This window comes from Girardinichthys multiradiatus, chromosome 4 (genome assembly GCF_021462225.1).
Source record: "Girardinichthys multiradiatus isolate DD_20200921_A chromosome 4, DD_fGirMul_XY1, whole genome shotgun sequence".
In the NCBI taxonomy this organism is placed as follows: Eukaryota; Metazoa; Chordata; class Actinopteri; order Cyprinodontiformes; family Goodeidae; genus Girardinichthys; species Girardinichthys multiradiatus.
The window spans coordinates 48,300,838-48,317,420 of NC_061797.1; positions in this window are offsets into that span (position 1 = coordinate 48,300,838).

Genomic DNA, 16,583 nt, shown 5'->3' on the forward strand with positions numbered 1-16,583 from the left:
GTCTCAGAACTTCCTCAGAAGTGAAGAATCTCTCCCACGCTGACAGTAAGAGGTGGCCTCACCCTCCTGCTCTACACCTGTACCTTTTGTTCACACTGGAAGTGGGCGGAGCTGCCTTCACTGCATACCAAAAGTATCGTGGTTCCACCTGTGGATGACCCATTTTAATGACTGAAAATGCTCTTATGATAAAAGGCTCACATTATTCTTATTATTATTAATATTACTATTATAGATTAGATGCCAGAATGATGCTTCCATTCCGTTTTTTTTATTTTATAAATTGATATTCAAATGAGGCTCATTCAGTCAGAACTGGATCAGAACTGGATGGACCTGTTTCTAACAAATAATAAATAACATCAAAATTAAAACTAAATATCTACAAACTAAGAAAAGTCCTAACAGCAATTTCCTGTTTAGCTGCAATAACCATAACAGCTTCTGGTACCTCTCAGCTTTTCAGGAAGTTGCCTTTAGAGTGAGAAGTTCTGGTTCTGGTCCTGGGATGGTGGTAGGATGAATCAGAACCAGAGGTTTCTGACTTAATCTGCAGTTTTAGGCCCAGCTGAATGCTGAGCTGTATTCTGAAGAACAAATTCTGTAAAATATTCATGGCTCTATAAACGATTTACTGCCTGAACAAAGACGATAACAATGTTAAACAGTGACAGTAAGGGGTCGGGTTGGGGGGGGCTTTAGATGCTGATTTTGTTTCATCTGAATCAACCTCTGAAAAGAGGTCAAATTAAAAATGTGGACCTGCTCCTCTTCACCTGTACCTTGTCTTCTGACAGGAAGTGGGCGGATCTGGCGGAGTGATGCAACAACCCAGAAAAACAAACATCTGCACCATTAAGAGTGACTCACAAGTAAAAGGCCTTCTTCATTCAGCCTAATATGCAAAGCAGTCATGATGCAACCTGAAAATGCTCCCACGCTGACTGAAGGTGTGTGTTCTGAAACCTTCAAACAAAGATGCTGTCGTGTTGTCGGAGAATGAAGGTCCATTCTGAAGCTCAGCAGAAAAAAGTCTCATTTGTCCTTCACCTTTCACAGATAAACATCGCAAAGTGATTTACAGTAAAATACACACAATGAACAAGGAGATGAAAGATTAAAGAACATGTGGAAATAAAGTTTCTAACAAAAATCTAAAGGCCTTTTAAAGAAATTAATAGATCCCACAGTCGAGGTGTGAAGACTGGAAAGGAGCGATCTCCAGAGGTTCTGAGGAACATAGAGAGGTCTCTGGTTAGCTGATTTTAGTAACTGGTTTAACATTATGACAGGAGCAATATGTGTCCTCCTGTTGGTTCTGAGAAGGATTCTCACTGCAGAGTCTTTTAATATTTAGAGACAGTTAAGGTTATTTTTGTTAAAACCTTTAAGAAGCTCAATGGAATAATCTAAACCAGAAAAAATTAAAGCATGAAGGATCAGCTCCCATTCATGTTTTGACACCAGCCTTCTTAATTTAGCAATATTTCTGGAACAAAAGAAACAACAGAATCCTGCTGACACCATAATGCCAAATAAGCAAAGAGACAGAGACAGTCCTCCTCTTTCTCCTGCGATTTCTCAACACCTCAGGAACCTATAGGTGATTGTCCTGCATCCACTGGCCAAGTGAAAGAACTCCCTGTTTTCAAAGGACTTTGGATCAAGAACCAAAATCAACTGTTTGTATATCCAGTGATCTTATGACTGCCTGCAGAAGGAAGACCTGAACCCAGATCTTCGAAGGGGAGACTCTGTCCTGAAGATGTCCTGTTTCCCTGCCTCCCCTGGGAACCACAGGCAGAGTGCTGTCCTGGTCCATTTAGCTCCAGCCATCCACCTGGACTTCCTCCCAGAGGAACTGCATGCGATTGCGATTTTAGCCAGAGTGATCCCAAGATTCCCACAATCCAACAGATTTAGAAGAACTATGATCAGCACAGAAATGGATCCATCAACCTGCCGTCTCTCATGGGAACTCTGAAGGAGCATTGGCCATCCTGGCTGGGGGGGGGGATGATGATGAAACAAAACGTGATGAAGGAAAGAGAACAGAGGAAGAGAAAAGCAGGAGGAAACTATAAAGCAGTGCCTGAGGGGGATATAATTATGTATAAAAGAAGCATAAATGTAGGCAGAGGAACTAAAATGTGCTTTTAGAAACTTTTACATTTGAGATTGTTCTGTGGAGACAAACAGGCAGATCCTTGTGCAAACAGAACCAATTTCCCTGCCTCCTCCTGAAAGATTTCTAACTGGAACAAGAGCCCACTGTTCTGCCAGCAGCCGTAAATCACTTTGTGATCCAACAGTCGGAGGATATGTGAGAAGGTGCCATATTCCAACCATCCAGCATGAAGAATGTAATAAACCGTGAGCGTGTGGCAGCAGAACCGGGACAATCCTGCTGCTCCCATGTTGTTGTTGGCTGAACAGAGAGATAAAGATGAGTCCAGGTGTCTCAGCACTTTGTTACGGTCTCTGCTTTCTCTGAGACTAATTTAACTTTAATGTTTATCTGTCCTGTTAGACCGTTCTCTGGGTTTATTAACCCCCATTCAGCACCTCAGATTTAAAGGAAAATGCAACATTTCTGAACCAGCTGGCTGTAGTTACCACCTTCATTTAATGGGGTGTCCTAATTAATTCACATGACCTCCAGCGTTTGGAGAACGGCCTGATCTGGGTCAGGATGCCAAGGACAATTGGTTTGTGACCTTCAGGGTGACAGTAAAGAGAAACTGGCTCCAAGACAAACAACAGGTAATAGAACCTCAACATGATGAAGAAGTTGGAAAGTTTAAACCTGTAAGTGATCATGTTTATTGATTTCTCATACCTCTTGGTTGCATTTGTTTTGTCTTAAAGTAAGGAGTAATGTCTGGTTTTATTAATCTAATGGATCTTCTCAGGTGTTTACAATATTTTCTGGTTCCTGGGTTTGGGCTGGAACTTACTGGAAGAGATTATTAGAGGCATGTTTCCAGAACTCATACATGAGTTGGAGCCTCATTTTTCACCAGAATGATCAGGTGCAGGCTAAAGATTCGACCCTTTGACCCCTGGCCAAGTCATTTTTAAGGTTCCAGTGAAAACGTACAGAAAATAACTCCAGCTCCACTTCAGGGAGCTGCACTTCCATGTTGTGACTAACTTCAAGCTCTTATGTGTCATGCTTCCATGTTTAGCTTTAATATTCCTCAGCTTCTGATCAGCATTAATGAGACTGGAATGAGATGTTTATCTGATCTGCTTTCTTCTTGTTTTTGTGCAGGAAATGTTGACGTCTTATATGTAAGAACCCATGACCATCGTTTTCAGAGTAAAGGAGTCAGCAGAGGGGCTGGAATGCAGGAGAATGAATTCCAGCGGCGCACCGTGAGGAGCTGCTGGTTATGATTCAAATGCTGAGAAGTGATGAGTAAGTCAGCCACAGCCACGATCACTGGAAGGATCAATGAGAGGTATGAATGCTCAGCAGATTGAGTTACATGTGAGAATCCAAGCGTGGACGTTCAAAAACAAATAATTCCCACATGCAGCTACTGAAACAGGACGCATCATGTTTTCAGGTTGCTCCGTTTTTGTGATCTCTTATCCTCTGAGGTTATAGTAGTTTATATTTAGGGGGCATGTCATGCTCTGCAGTTCTGTAACATACTGGACCACTGCTACAAAGCTTTAATAGATGCATATCAGCCTGTCATCAGCACAGCTTTGGGACTTTCTGATGACTGTCTGCTTATCTCATTCCAACCTGTAGGCAGAAACTAAAAAACACTTCAGCCTGAGAACCTGCACTGACCAACTAGCCCCCATCTTAACTCAGACATTCAACAGGTGTTATGATTTGGAGGTGTTTGGTTTTTGGTTGCGGGTTTTTCCTCACATGTTTCTCACAGTTAAGGTTTTGAATAATGGTTCTGTTTATTATTTTCCTGGTCATACTTTAGTTTTTGCCTTGTAGTTCATGTTTTTTCAAGTTAGGTTTTTGGATCAGGTTATGCTTTCGTTTCATGTTTTTCTAGATATGTTTCTATTAGTTTGTATCCTTGAATTTCTGTTTTGCTCCAGTCACGTTTTGTTCTGTCTGTTAATTAACTTTATTCGGTTCACCGGCACAAAGCAATTCAGTCTCCTCTTTTCACCTGGATCTTGCTCCATATATACACATCTGTTCTGTTCATTCCTCGCGGAAACATTTTAGATCACTTTCTCTGTTCATGTCTTGTCCTTTGATCATGCCAAGCCTGTCTTGCCAGCCTGTCCGTCTGTGTTTTTGCCTTCACCGTCTGTAGTAAGTTTTGTTAATTAAATCATTTCACTTACAGTCATGCTGCCTGCTCGTCTGCATTCTGTGGTCCTTTGCTACACAAACCCTGACAACAGATCTTTGGGCTGTGTGAGGTTCCCTTATGCTTTAAACATGCCACCATCATCATCAGCTTTCTGACTGATCTGCAGCAGCAGGTGAGGCTGGGGAGCATCTTCTCCCACTCAAGACCCATCAGCACCTTCAAGCGGTGCTACAAAGCACCGTTTGCAGAAACCAGCCACCACAAAGACAGTTTCTCGCTCCAGGCTGTCCCTCTGATGGACACTGAACAGTCAGACCCCAGATCCTTACCAAGCATTTTTGCACTAATGGAACACTGTATGTACAGTATATAAATGTCTTCAGCAAAGTGGAACACTTTCTGCAGCCACTTGTTCTTTTTACGGGGTTCTTGATGTTGTACATTCAGCATTGAAAAAGTCCATAGATTCACATAAATAAGTCATTTCTTTAACGTGTCCTGTCTGGCAGAGTAACAGTTGTCTGAGTGCCAAGAAGAAGCCCAACAGATTTACTTTCACAAGTGGAGCATTACGGCTAACGCTTTAATACTACGCTTGATATATATGAAAAACGTTATGAGGCACTGCTTTGGGATTATTTCAAATGTAACAGACACGGAGACTGAAACAAAAGGGAAAATAGAAGAAAGAAAAGGGGAGAGGCAAAAAGATAAAAGGGAGAGAAGGAGAAATAATAGAGGAGAGAACAGGGTGAAGGGTGAAGAGAATACAAGATAACACTCTAGAAGACTGCCTCTAGACCTACAGAAAGAGAGAAAGATGTATCTATGTATCTGAAAATACCTGAACCCGAATGCCTGTGAGTGAAAGAGTGAGCACGCTTGTGTATATAAGGTTTCTCCATTAAAATATGTAATAGCGGTTGTGAGGAGCCACAGACCTACCCCCTAGGACCCAAGATGGACACAAAGAAGATCTGAGCCATAGACATCCAAAACACCCCCAGACCACGGGGACCCCGGGAGGACCATCGGCAGGACTACCTCACCCCACTCTACTGGGAGCTGCAGCGACAAGCCCACAGGCCCCACTGGAGCAGACCCCCCAAGCACCTACCGGGAGTGAGACGGTACACACCGGAGCACCTAGCCCCTGACACCGAGTACCACCAGCGCACTGCAGGGCAGAAACACCAGCCACCAGCAGTTAGTGTGACTGAGGAAAATACTGAAAAGTCTGAATTTGGACCACCTGCTTCCCTGTTTAGGGGACAAACTTCCTGATGGTCTGGAAACATGGAATAAAATCAAGAATGAGTGAAGGACTGCGGTCAGCTTTAGGTATGTTGTTCGTGGGAATCCCACTGAGCTATAAACCAGATGTCGAAGTTGATTGTACTCAATGTTAAATTAAGATCCCCTCCGAGTGTGCGGATGTAGCCAACGGCCTCTTATTGTTGCCCTCTGTTCCCAACCATGTGTTGAAGACTGGTGTCTTCACATCAGTCTTCACCCTTCAGGTCATAATATGTCTACAGCAAAGGAAGAAACATTCATATGATCAATGATTGGTCCCAATGAAGACAGACATGACTCTAAGTCATATCTGTCAAATCTGATGCCTGGTAGAGCTACCCTCTGTCCATGTTCATCGTATAAACAACAGCTCTAAGTTCCAAGTTCTCCATAAGGTTCACAATACTTGTGAAGGAACTAATTTCAACATGCTTGTGCACAACAATTATTGGCAGTGTCCATGAATGGGACGAATCAAATCACATATCTATAAGACGAGACTAACCATCTTATTTTAGATACATTACTGATGGTTATTTTATTTTTTAGCACATCCTATAAAGAATGCCCAGGATATGTATAAAATGGCTACAGCAGGCACTGGCTAAGCTAACTCTATTAAGGTTCTCTCTCAAACGTTCTTCTGTCGAGGTGAGGAGAACATTTGGTTACTGAGAGCAAACGGTGCAAACAGTGATTCAGGGACAGTGACGGACTGTCTGACCTTTAAAGCACCATGATATCAATAGAAACAGACTCCCACATTTAAACCTCATGACTCTGCAGCGCTGTCAGTGTGACAGGAAGTGACAGAGGAACTGACCTCAGGTCGGTCTTTGATCCACTGTGATGTTGTTTTATGGTTCAGATATTTTAACCTGAGCTAACTGTTGGACTGAAGGACTGGAGTAGAGTTAGCTCTGGTTAACAGAGCCTGTGTTCAGTTTGTCCTGAGATAAAAGATGACTCTGCACTGAATGGAAAAACATGAAACGTCTTCTTGTTGTCTCTGTATTCATATGTGTGTAATATGCCTCATGAGCTTGTATGCGACATGTTTTTATGTGTTTTTGAAGAACGACCCTTATTTTCATTAAAGCCTTCTGTGTGTAAATCTAATCTTTGTGGCTCTTATTATTTGTGGCATTTATTTATGGTTTCATAATGTGTGGCTGTGGGTTCCTCTGGGACAAATAAAAGCTTCTAGTGAGGATTGAATTTGTGGTGAGATGAAAATGAAACAAGCTGAGAACAAAGAGGACAAACACGATGACAAGCAGCTCGATGTTATTAATTCTCATCATTGTTCAGCACTCATTTCTCCTCTACAAACCACAGATATGGCTGCCACCATTGCCTCCATCATCTCTCTCTGACCAACAACCAATCAGATCCCTGCAGACTGAACCTGCCTGGTTCTGTGAGCTTCAGTGCGGTCAGGATGAAGGCTGGCATCTGAAGGAACTGAAGGCCTTCAAGGACCAGGTTGGGTTGTCCTGTTTGACCTTTGAGCTCCGAGATCAGGGCAGGACAGCAAGGCAGAAAATATCTCATGTAATACATCAGAGTCTTAAAGTTTTGTTTTCTGTCACAATGAAAGTCAGATATTTCATGATTAATTTCAGCTTTATTTTATTTGCTGATATCATCTATTTCTGCTGTATCCTGGTTTGGTCCGAAATCATGAATGTCTGAAATATGTTCAGAACAAATGGAAAAATAGTTTAATTGATTGAAAATAAAGTTCCTCAGTGAAAGATTTAGCAAGTATCTAAATCTGCAGAGCAGAACATCATGAAACCATCAAGGAATCTGGAGGAATTTCAGCTTCAGAAGAATGGAACAAAGTAACATCTGGAGTTCTCCATGACTAGGTGACTGGTGACTGGTTAATCCAGTTCAGCTTAGACACTAGAGGAGCTCTCACCTTCTCAGAAGAATCATGACAGATGGTTACAGCTGTGGGCTGGAAGGACCTCCTGTAGAAGTCTGTGCTGCAGCGGATCTGAAAAAGCTTCTGACTGAAGAAACAGTTACTGAGAAACTGTGTTGTGAAGAAGATGCTTCAGGTTGTCCATTATGTTCAATTTACGAAGCTCTTCTAGAGCTGTCCCCAGAACAGAACCCTCTTTCTTTATTAAGTTGTTGCTATGGTTACACGTAACAACCAGCAGCACAGCTTCCAACCCACAGCAAAAAAAAAAAATAGTTTAGAAAGTTTTGAATTGCAAATTGAGGAAAAGCTCCAAAGGATACAAATGTTTTTTAAAATAATGGAGGAGCGTCTGGCGGCTGCTGGGAAAGCTCTGGAGGAGAGTAGAGACAGAAGAAGCTCAGCAGAACCTGGTTGATGTGAAGTTTGCATAATTAGTCTGTGTTATCTGGGCTCAACGGACCTCTCTGTGTTCAGGACCAAACAAACAGATTAACAGTGGAGTTACTCTTCAACCATCAGTCAGTTAAACACATGATGAACGGGTCAGCATGTGATCCCAGTGTGTGTGTGTGTGTGTGTGTGTGTGTGTGTGTGTCCTCGTGTTTGCAGCAATATAAACAAACAAAGCAGAAGCAGGATGATTATTACCAACCTAAGGTATTCCACCATTTATGATTCAGGCCAACAGAAAACGCTAAACACACGTGTTGTTATTTGGGTCACCGATTATTCTGTCATTTCTGTGCTGGAGGTTTAGGAAGGCCCAGCCGGATCCTGGAGCTGCCGCCTCATTCCTGGTGTCCATGTTTACTACTTACAACAAACCACCACTGCTGACTTGGACATTAGCACTGTTTTCACAGATGCCCCTTTAAAAGACGATTTCAGAGTAAATGGAGGAATCTGCTGCTGTCAGTTGGTCAGAAAGAGTCGAATCAGCAGTCAGATATCTGCAGCCATCAGCACAAACACAATCTGAGCTCCGACACCCACTTATCTCCCTGTTGATACCCTGACCTGTGAGCTCACAGAATGATCTCTGAGGTCCTCCCATGAACACCTGCTGATGAACCAACCTGCACCAGGACATGCTGAGTGTCCTGCTGTGGATGGATGTCTGACTTAGAGCAGCTTGATTCACAAATGTATGTTGTGTTTACTGGTTTGATCAAAGTCAGAAAAACAGAGGAACCGATCTGGTTCTGATTGGAGTTTTGAAGCACATTAAGGCTGCAGCTGTCTTTATTTTTCTAGTGGTTGCAAATGTTCATTGTAGCTCATACATCTTCCAGAATGTGATGAATTTCAGCAGAAGAAGATGGAATCTGGATTAATCTTCTGCAGAAGAGGAGGAAATGTGGACCAATCAGCAGAGGATGTCTTCATTATTCTAACCCGCAGAGGAAAGGATGCAACGCCTTCATGTCATGTTTTGAAGCAAATATCTGACCCATATGTGAGGAACTCTTAGGAGACAATGATAAAAATTTAACTGGTTCATATAAATACAAGGGAATGGAGATGTCTGATCAGAGGGTACATCTGACTAGATTGATTGGAGGGCCAAGACGGGGCGGGGCCGGGTGCAGTGTTGGTCCCAGAGGTGAGCTGGGTTTCGTTATGGAGTCGATGGTGTAGCGTCGGAGGGATGACTTGGATCTTCTTCATTGACAGGAAGATCCAGGAGATCACTCAGGCATTAATGTTGGAAAAACACAGAGTGTGAGGTTAGCATAAAGCCAGGTAAGCAGCAAGAGATCAACCACAAAGAATATCACAATGATGACATAGCAACCATCTCCTCTCAAACTCCAGCTGATGAAAAGCAGGTGTGCAGGAGCTCACCGCTCAGCCCTGTCCTACAGAGAAACTCAGTGGGACAGAAACACCACACAAGCACAACACTACCCAGATCCCTGACACTTCCTGCTTCCACTAGAGTGGATCCTGCTTCATGTTCTTCTCCTCTAATGAAGTTCGGAGAAACGCTTCTTCTTCACAGCTTGTCTATGAACACCGTAGACATGGCGCTATGCTACATGTTAATGCTAATGCTTGCAGCTCTGTGGTTTTTCTTCAGTGATATTTTACATTTTAGATTCTAAAATTGGATTTTTCTTTGTGTTGATTCAAATAAATAAAACTAGTTTTCCTTCCTCAAACAAATAATTCCTTATTTATTCTAGTTAATGTCTCCAGATTTTGTCTCCTTTAGTAAAGCAATGAACATTAAAGCGGTCTTTCAACTTTAACAGCCATGTTTTTTGCGGCTTTATTTAATCGTGCATTAGAAAGGTGCCACAGGTGTCAGTGTGATTGTTTCTGAGGGTAAAATGTGTCCAATAGCCTGATAATCATGCTGCTATCACGCCTCCAGTCATCGCTGATGTTTGTTGGTCAGATAGACCTCAGTCTGACATGCCGGTATCTGTCTGAGCTGAGCAAAGTGCAGCAGCTTTTATCAAACAGGATAACAGGATTTAGCTGATTTCTTATTGTCTGAGACTGTTTGTCAAACTAAGTTGTTGCAGCGTGCTGCAGATCTGCATCTTCTTCCTAATCGGTCGGTCCAGATACTAACACCTGCAGAGGTTTCCTCTCATGTTTTTACTTCGTGCATGAGGAATATTTCTACCCTGAATTCTGCAGAGTCAGCTTGCAAACCAAGGAACCTCTGCTTATATTTGTGTTTTTCAGTGAAACATGAGCATAGTTAAGCCGCCGGTTAGACACATGATGTAGCGTGTGTTCTGACTTTTCGTAGCTCGTCCCAAATCGACACAAACAGGAAAACGAGGAGCAGCCTGCTTTTCTCCGTCAGCCCTTTCGCTTCCCCTTTTTCTCCAAGAGGCCTCCTCAGAGGGGAGAAGAGTGGTACTCCTCCTCCTCCTCCTCAGTCTGAAGCTTAGATCCACCTAACAAACCCTTAAATTAAAACATTTTAATTCCAACTGCTGACCAGAAAGTTCTTCCTGAAACTTCTGCAGGTCCTGTGGACTCCATAAAACCTTTACAGAGTCTTGCTTGAAGTTCGCCACTCAACAAAATCCTACGAACTCTGCGAATTACCCGCCTCACTGAATTCCTTCTGGGTCGGTCCAGGTCCTGGGAATTCAGATCAACTTTCTTTTTAAGGCACATTAAAAACAACCAGTTTTACAGAATGTTGTAAAAGTGTAGGGAACTGCAGCCCCGGACCTGTCTAATTCCTGGGACAGCAAACTTTAACCAGCTGAATGTCATAATCTTTGATTATTTCATCTTAAATGTTTAAAGCATTAATGTTCTTTCAGTCAGCTGTTGGTGACCCAATGACATTAAGAACTGTTAATCTGTTGCTTTCAGATGAAATGTTGTCTTGGTTCTGACAGAAGATTATTGACATGATCAACGAAAAGATCTCTTGCAGATTCCAGATGAACCTTCAGTCATTCTGAGTTGTGGAAAGTTTGCTTTAGTTCTGCAGAGTTTGTAATATATTTCAATCCAGACATTCACAGTTCTCCTCAGAACTTCGTCTTCTGTCAGTTATTCTGTGGTTCTTTGTTTGCCTGAACAGAGTCAAATAAAGTCCGACAAATTGATGGGTCGCAACGAACAGGATGTGATCATGATGTAAACTCTGTCATCTAAAAACTTGGATTACGTCAGAAGAACCAACCGGGGTTTCCATCATGATTATCATACTGTGTTCTCCACACTCTCTTCCTCTTCCAGCAGTTCGGACTCCATGTTCTCACTCTGGTGGGGTACTCGTTGCTTCAGTCTCAGATTGACACATATGGGAAAGTCTCCAGTCTGAGATCTGAACATCCTGGACATCCTGAACATGACACACCCACCGCCCTGCATGCAGAAATCTGTCTCTAGATTAATTAAAAAAAACTTTCTAGCTGAAGCAGAAAAACTGCACAGAGAAAGCTAAAGTATTCACACCCCCCAAGCTGTTCCACGTTTTGTTCCATTTTAACCACAAAAATCAAGGATTTTATGTTGTTTATCAACACAAACAAGTTGATCACTTTGAGGCAGAAGAAAATTCATGGTCAGTTTTTACAAACAAAAATCCGAAAAGTGTGGCGTGCCTTTGTTTTCAGAGCCCCCTTACTCTAACACTCCTAAATAAAATCCAACTGTGTGCAATTTAATCCGAGTTTAACTGCAGCTGTTCTGTTTTTGGCTTCAGAGATTCTTTAGAAAACATTAGAGAACTACCATGGAGCAGCTGCTGACCTACCAAGACATGGACGTCCACCTAAACTGGCAGGCTTGGCAAGGAGAGCATTAATTGGAGAAGCTGCCAAGAGGACCATGGTATTTCTAGAGGAGCTGCAGAGATCCACAGCTCCGGTGGTAAAATCTCTTGACGAAAAAGTATTAGTCATGGACTCGACAAATTTGGCCTTCATGGAAGAGTGGCATGAAGGAAGCCATTCAGGAAAGAGAACCAGAAATCCAGTTTGCAGTTTGTCATAAGCCTTGTAGGAGACACAGGAAACATGTGGAAGAAGGAGCTCTGATCAGAGGAGACCAAAGCTGAACTTTGTGTTCTGGTAAAAAACCAACACTTTGTGTTGATCTGTCACAGAAAATCAAATCCACTGAAGTTTTTCATTGAAAAGGGACAAACTGTGGAAAGGTTTTTGCGAGGCTCAGTACAACAAACCAAAGCTAATATTTTTTCCCTTCATTGTGGGCTTCATACAATGTATTTCCTTAGAGGTTTAAAAATATAAAGGAGGCCCCCACACCTGACATCCTCATCTCCGTAACTTCACTTGGAGATCCATGAACCACACAAACCAGATCAGAGACCGGGAGCAGCTCTGGAGGAGTCCAACCTGCAGCATCAATGAGCCCAACTTTGTGCCGAGGGTGAGATAAAGGCAGCGCATAGCGTGTGAACATTCCTGCAGAAACCCCCACAAAGCTCCCCAGGGGGAAACAGAAAACCTTCTGCAAGTCCACAACTAAACACGCACGTGTAGTGGACAGTCAGACTGCCATGATCCCCTCAGTTGACTGCTCCAAGCCAAAGATCTGTTCCAGCTTCTTCTCTCATGGTCCATCGTTCTTATTTTAGTAAGCAGAGTTTTTAAAATAATATATTAATATCTTTGTTTCATGCTAACATAACTGAAACCCAACATGTGGTTTCACGTGCAGCTTTCAAACATTGATTTATGGAGTTTTTGTTCCCACCTGCTCCCATTCTTCTCTGCTGCTGCCCGACGTTCCCTGCAGGGAATCAATAAACCTGATCCCATCTTCTTAGCTTTATCTGTTATCTGTGCTCATCTTTTCTTACGTTAATGCTCAGAGCAGATGAGAGCAGATGGCTGAGGCTGTTAACATCAGCTGTGGGAGGCTTGAAGGACTCGGCTGCACAGAGACACAGAGAGGTTCTTGTTTTATAAAGTCTTGATTTCTGAGAGTTTTTCTGCTTTCGGAGCTGATCTGGGATTCCTGCCATCTGACAATCACCCCTGTGAGCCAGAAGAAGCAGAAAGTCGGAGCCCATTCCAGATCCTGGGGGAAACTTTGCGGGATCCATGAGTCTGTAATTCAAATCTGACATGTCAGGAATGCTGATGTGATTTTGGTGGTGAGGAAAGAGAGGCTGGTGATGTTCCACATTTCTCTGGTGGTCATTAAGTCCTCTGTAGTGCAGTTACTGTATCTGATGAGTTATTATCCTCAGTGACGTCATTGTGAGGACACACTGCAGCAACCAAGAAGATCCATGTGTCAGTTTAAAGCAGGGAAACTTGAACCTAAATAGGAATAATAGGCGTTTTCCATGATTGGAAAAGTTTTGTGGAGGAAAGACTTGTCTCTTATGCATGGATGGAAGTAAAATACCAGCTATAATTTGGGTCATTTAAAAGCAGTTTCCTGATGTAGCTGTATTAACTCCTGGATCTCCTGGCCTGATAATATTTTCTCATGAAAGTCCAGATCTTCGTGTTGTGGAATGATGAAACATCTGTCCTCCTGGTCACCTCAGTTTGTCTCTTTGTCACCAGGATTTAAATGTGTTCCTGCTCCAAAAACAGCAAAAGTATCTCTACGCCTGTGTCCAGATTCAGAATCAGAATCAGAATCAGAAAAGCTTTATTGCCAAGTACGTTTTTGGACATACAAGGAATTTGTTTTGGCGTAGTCGGTGCAATACAGTACAAATTAAACAGTATAAACATATCTACAATATAATATAAATATATGTGCACAGTTTTAAGTGAGTGAGAGTAAATATAGAGCAGTATAAGATGCAAGAGCAATACAACAGTGCAGATGATCATTGTGCAAGTAAAGCAGTGCAAGTAAAGCAGGAGTCCAAGCTGAGCGTTAATGTAACGCATAGAGTTACAGGTTACAAGTGTCCTGTCAGCAAAAAAAGGGGGGTGTGGGTGAAAGGGAGAGTGTCAGTGTGGTTTCCGGGCTTTGTTAACCAGGCTGGTGGCAGATGGGAAAAAACTGTTCTTGTGGCGTGAGGTTTTGGTCCGGATGGACCGCAGCCTCCTGCCAGAGGGGAGAGTCTCAAAGAGTCTGTGACCGGGGTGGGAGGGATCAGCCAGAATCTTCCCTGCCCGCTTCAGGGTCCTGGAGGTGTACAGTTCCTGGAGCGACAGTAGACTGCAGCCAATCACCTTCTCAGCAGACCGAATGACACGCTGCAGCCTGCCCTTATCCTTGGCTGTAGCAGCGGCGTACCAGATGGTGATGGAGGAGGTGAGGATGGACTCAATGATGGCTGTGTAGAAGTGCACCATCATAGTCTTTGGCAGGTTGAATTTCTTCAGCTGCCGCAGGAAGAACATCCTCTGCTGGGCTTTCTTGATGAGGGAGCTGATGTTTGGCTCCCACTTGAGATCCTGGGAGATGATGGTTCCCAGGAAGCGGAAAGATTCCACAGTGTCAATTGTGGAGTCACAGAGGGTGATGGGGGCAGGTGGGGCTGGGTTCTGCCTGAAGTTCACAACCATCTCCACTGTCTTTAGAGCGTTGAGCTCAAGGCTGTTCTGGCTGCACCAGTCCAACAGATGGTCCACCTCCCATCTGTATGCGGACTCGTCACCATCAGAGATGAGTCCGATCAGGGTGGTGTCGTCCGCAAACTTCAGAAGCTTGACAGACTGGTGACTGGAGGTGCAGCTGTTGGTGTACAGGGAGAAGAGCAGAGGAGAGAGAACACAGCCTTGGGGGGAACCGGTGCTGATGGTCAGGGAGTCAGAGACGTGCTTCCCCAGCCTCACGCGCTGCTTCCTGTCAGACAGGAAGTCAGTGATCCACCTGCAGGTGGAGTCGGGCACACTCAGCTGGGAGAGCTTCTCCTGGAGCAGAGCTGGGACGATGGTGTTGAAGGCAGAGCTGAAATCCACAAACAGGATCCTGGCATAGGTTCCTGTGGAGTCCAGGTGCCGGAGGATGAAGTGAAGGGCTAGGTTGACTGCATCATCTACAGACCTGTTGGCTCTGTAGGCAAACTGCAGGGGGTCAAGGAGGGGGTCGGTGATGTCTTTTAGGTGTGAGAGCACAAGGCGCTCAAAGGACTTCATCACCACAGAGGTCAGGGCGACGGGTCTGAAGTCATTAAGCCCTGTGGTCCTTGGAGGAGTGTCATTGTGACCCATTCTTCAAGCATAAAACCTTGCAGACCTCCTGCCCTTCATGGCCTGAAGGGATTTTTCTGAATGGTATTTTAGACTTGGAGAGCAGATTATCTTTATAAGCTGATTTACCAGGAACAACTAGGTTTTGGTCCATGTCTTGGTAAAAACAAAGTAGTCTAAATCTGATGTTAAAGTGAGTGTTAGAGATCCATGTCATTCTGTAGAGTCAGTATCAGGTCCAGCATGGGATCTGTGGGCAGATGGCATGGTGCTGCCACAAACAAATCTGGCTTGAAACGAGTTCTGAGTTTTCTTTGTGAAATTCATGTTGTCACTTTGCAGTCCATCCAGTTCCAGGTTCTTCTCCATCTGCAGATCCAACATGTCCAAACATGTCCAATCAATCAGCCAAAGACCAGAAACAGCTAATTTTTCTTTAAACAGTTCTGATCAATGGTTCAAATGTATTTTATTAAATGCATGAAAACTAAGAGCATTTGTAGTCCAAAAACATATTCTGGACTAAATAAAACTCAGATAACGGTGAGGAACAGATGTTTGATCCATGCTTGAAGATAATCCGGTGGTTCCTGGTGTTAAAAAGGACTGAAATATCCAGATGAACATCAGAGAAGCACATGGACCTTTTGTTGGAATCACAGCTGCTGCTTGTGGACGTGGATGGGGTGTCTGAAGATTTGAAAATGAAAACTTGCTTTGAAAGGTTTGCTGTGAGTTATTGGTTTAATCCCTAAAACTGTGGGAAATATTTTCCTATCACAGCAGACTGAAAAGGTGGAGCAGATATTTAAACATCTCCTGGCTCCAGAAGATGTCCGACAGTTTGTCTCTGATCACGTCCCAGAAAGAAGAACAGCAGAAGAATTGAGGCAGAAATACTAAGAGTAGGTATCAGAACAACAAACCAGGAGAAAACCCCAGAATATTTTGTACATGTGAATATGAAAATGTAAACGTTTTCAATAAACGCAGAGAACCCAGATCTGCAGCTCTGTTTGCTTCAATTTCTGCAGCCAACATCAGATCTGTGGTTTATCTCTGCACCACACTGTGTTGGGTTCTGTGTTCAGCACACTGAGGAATGAACCTGGAACATTTCATTTAAAGGTCCAACAGTTGGGAAGAACAGTTGAATGCTCCTCAGTATTCCCAGAGAAAATCCAAACGCCGAGCAAACTGAAACCTGGATTTCCTGAAAAATCGCGCAACAAATGCAACCTCAGGATCTCCATCGTCTTAATTCAACTGAAGCTAATGGATCACTTGAGGCTGAATTCAGAGCATCAAACTGGTCTCTGCTGATTTCAGGAGCAGCTGGAGGTGAGAGGAAGAGGAAGAGGAGGGTGGATGTGGCAGGACGTGGAGGTGTGTGTAACTGTCCTGCGGTGGTTCATCCTGTTCCTTTATTCTTCGTCATGT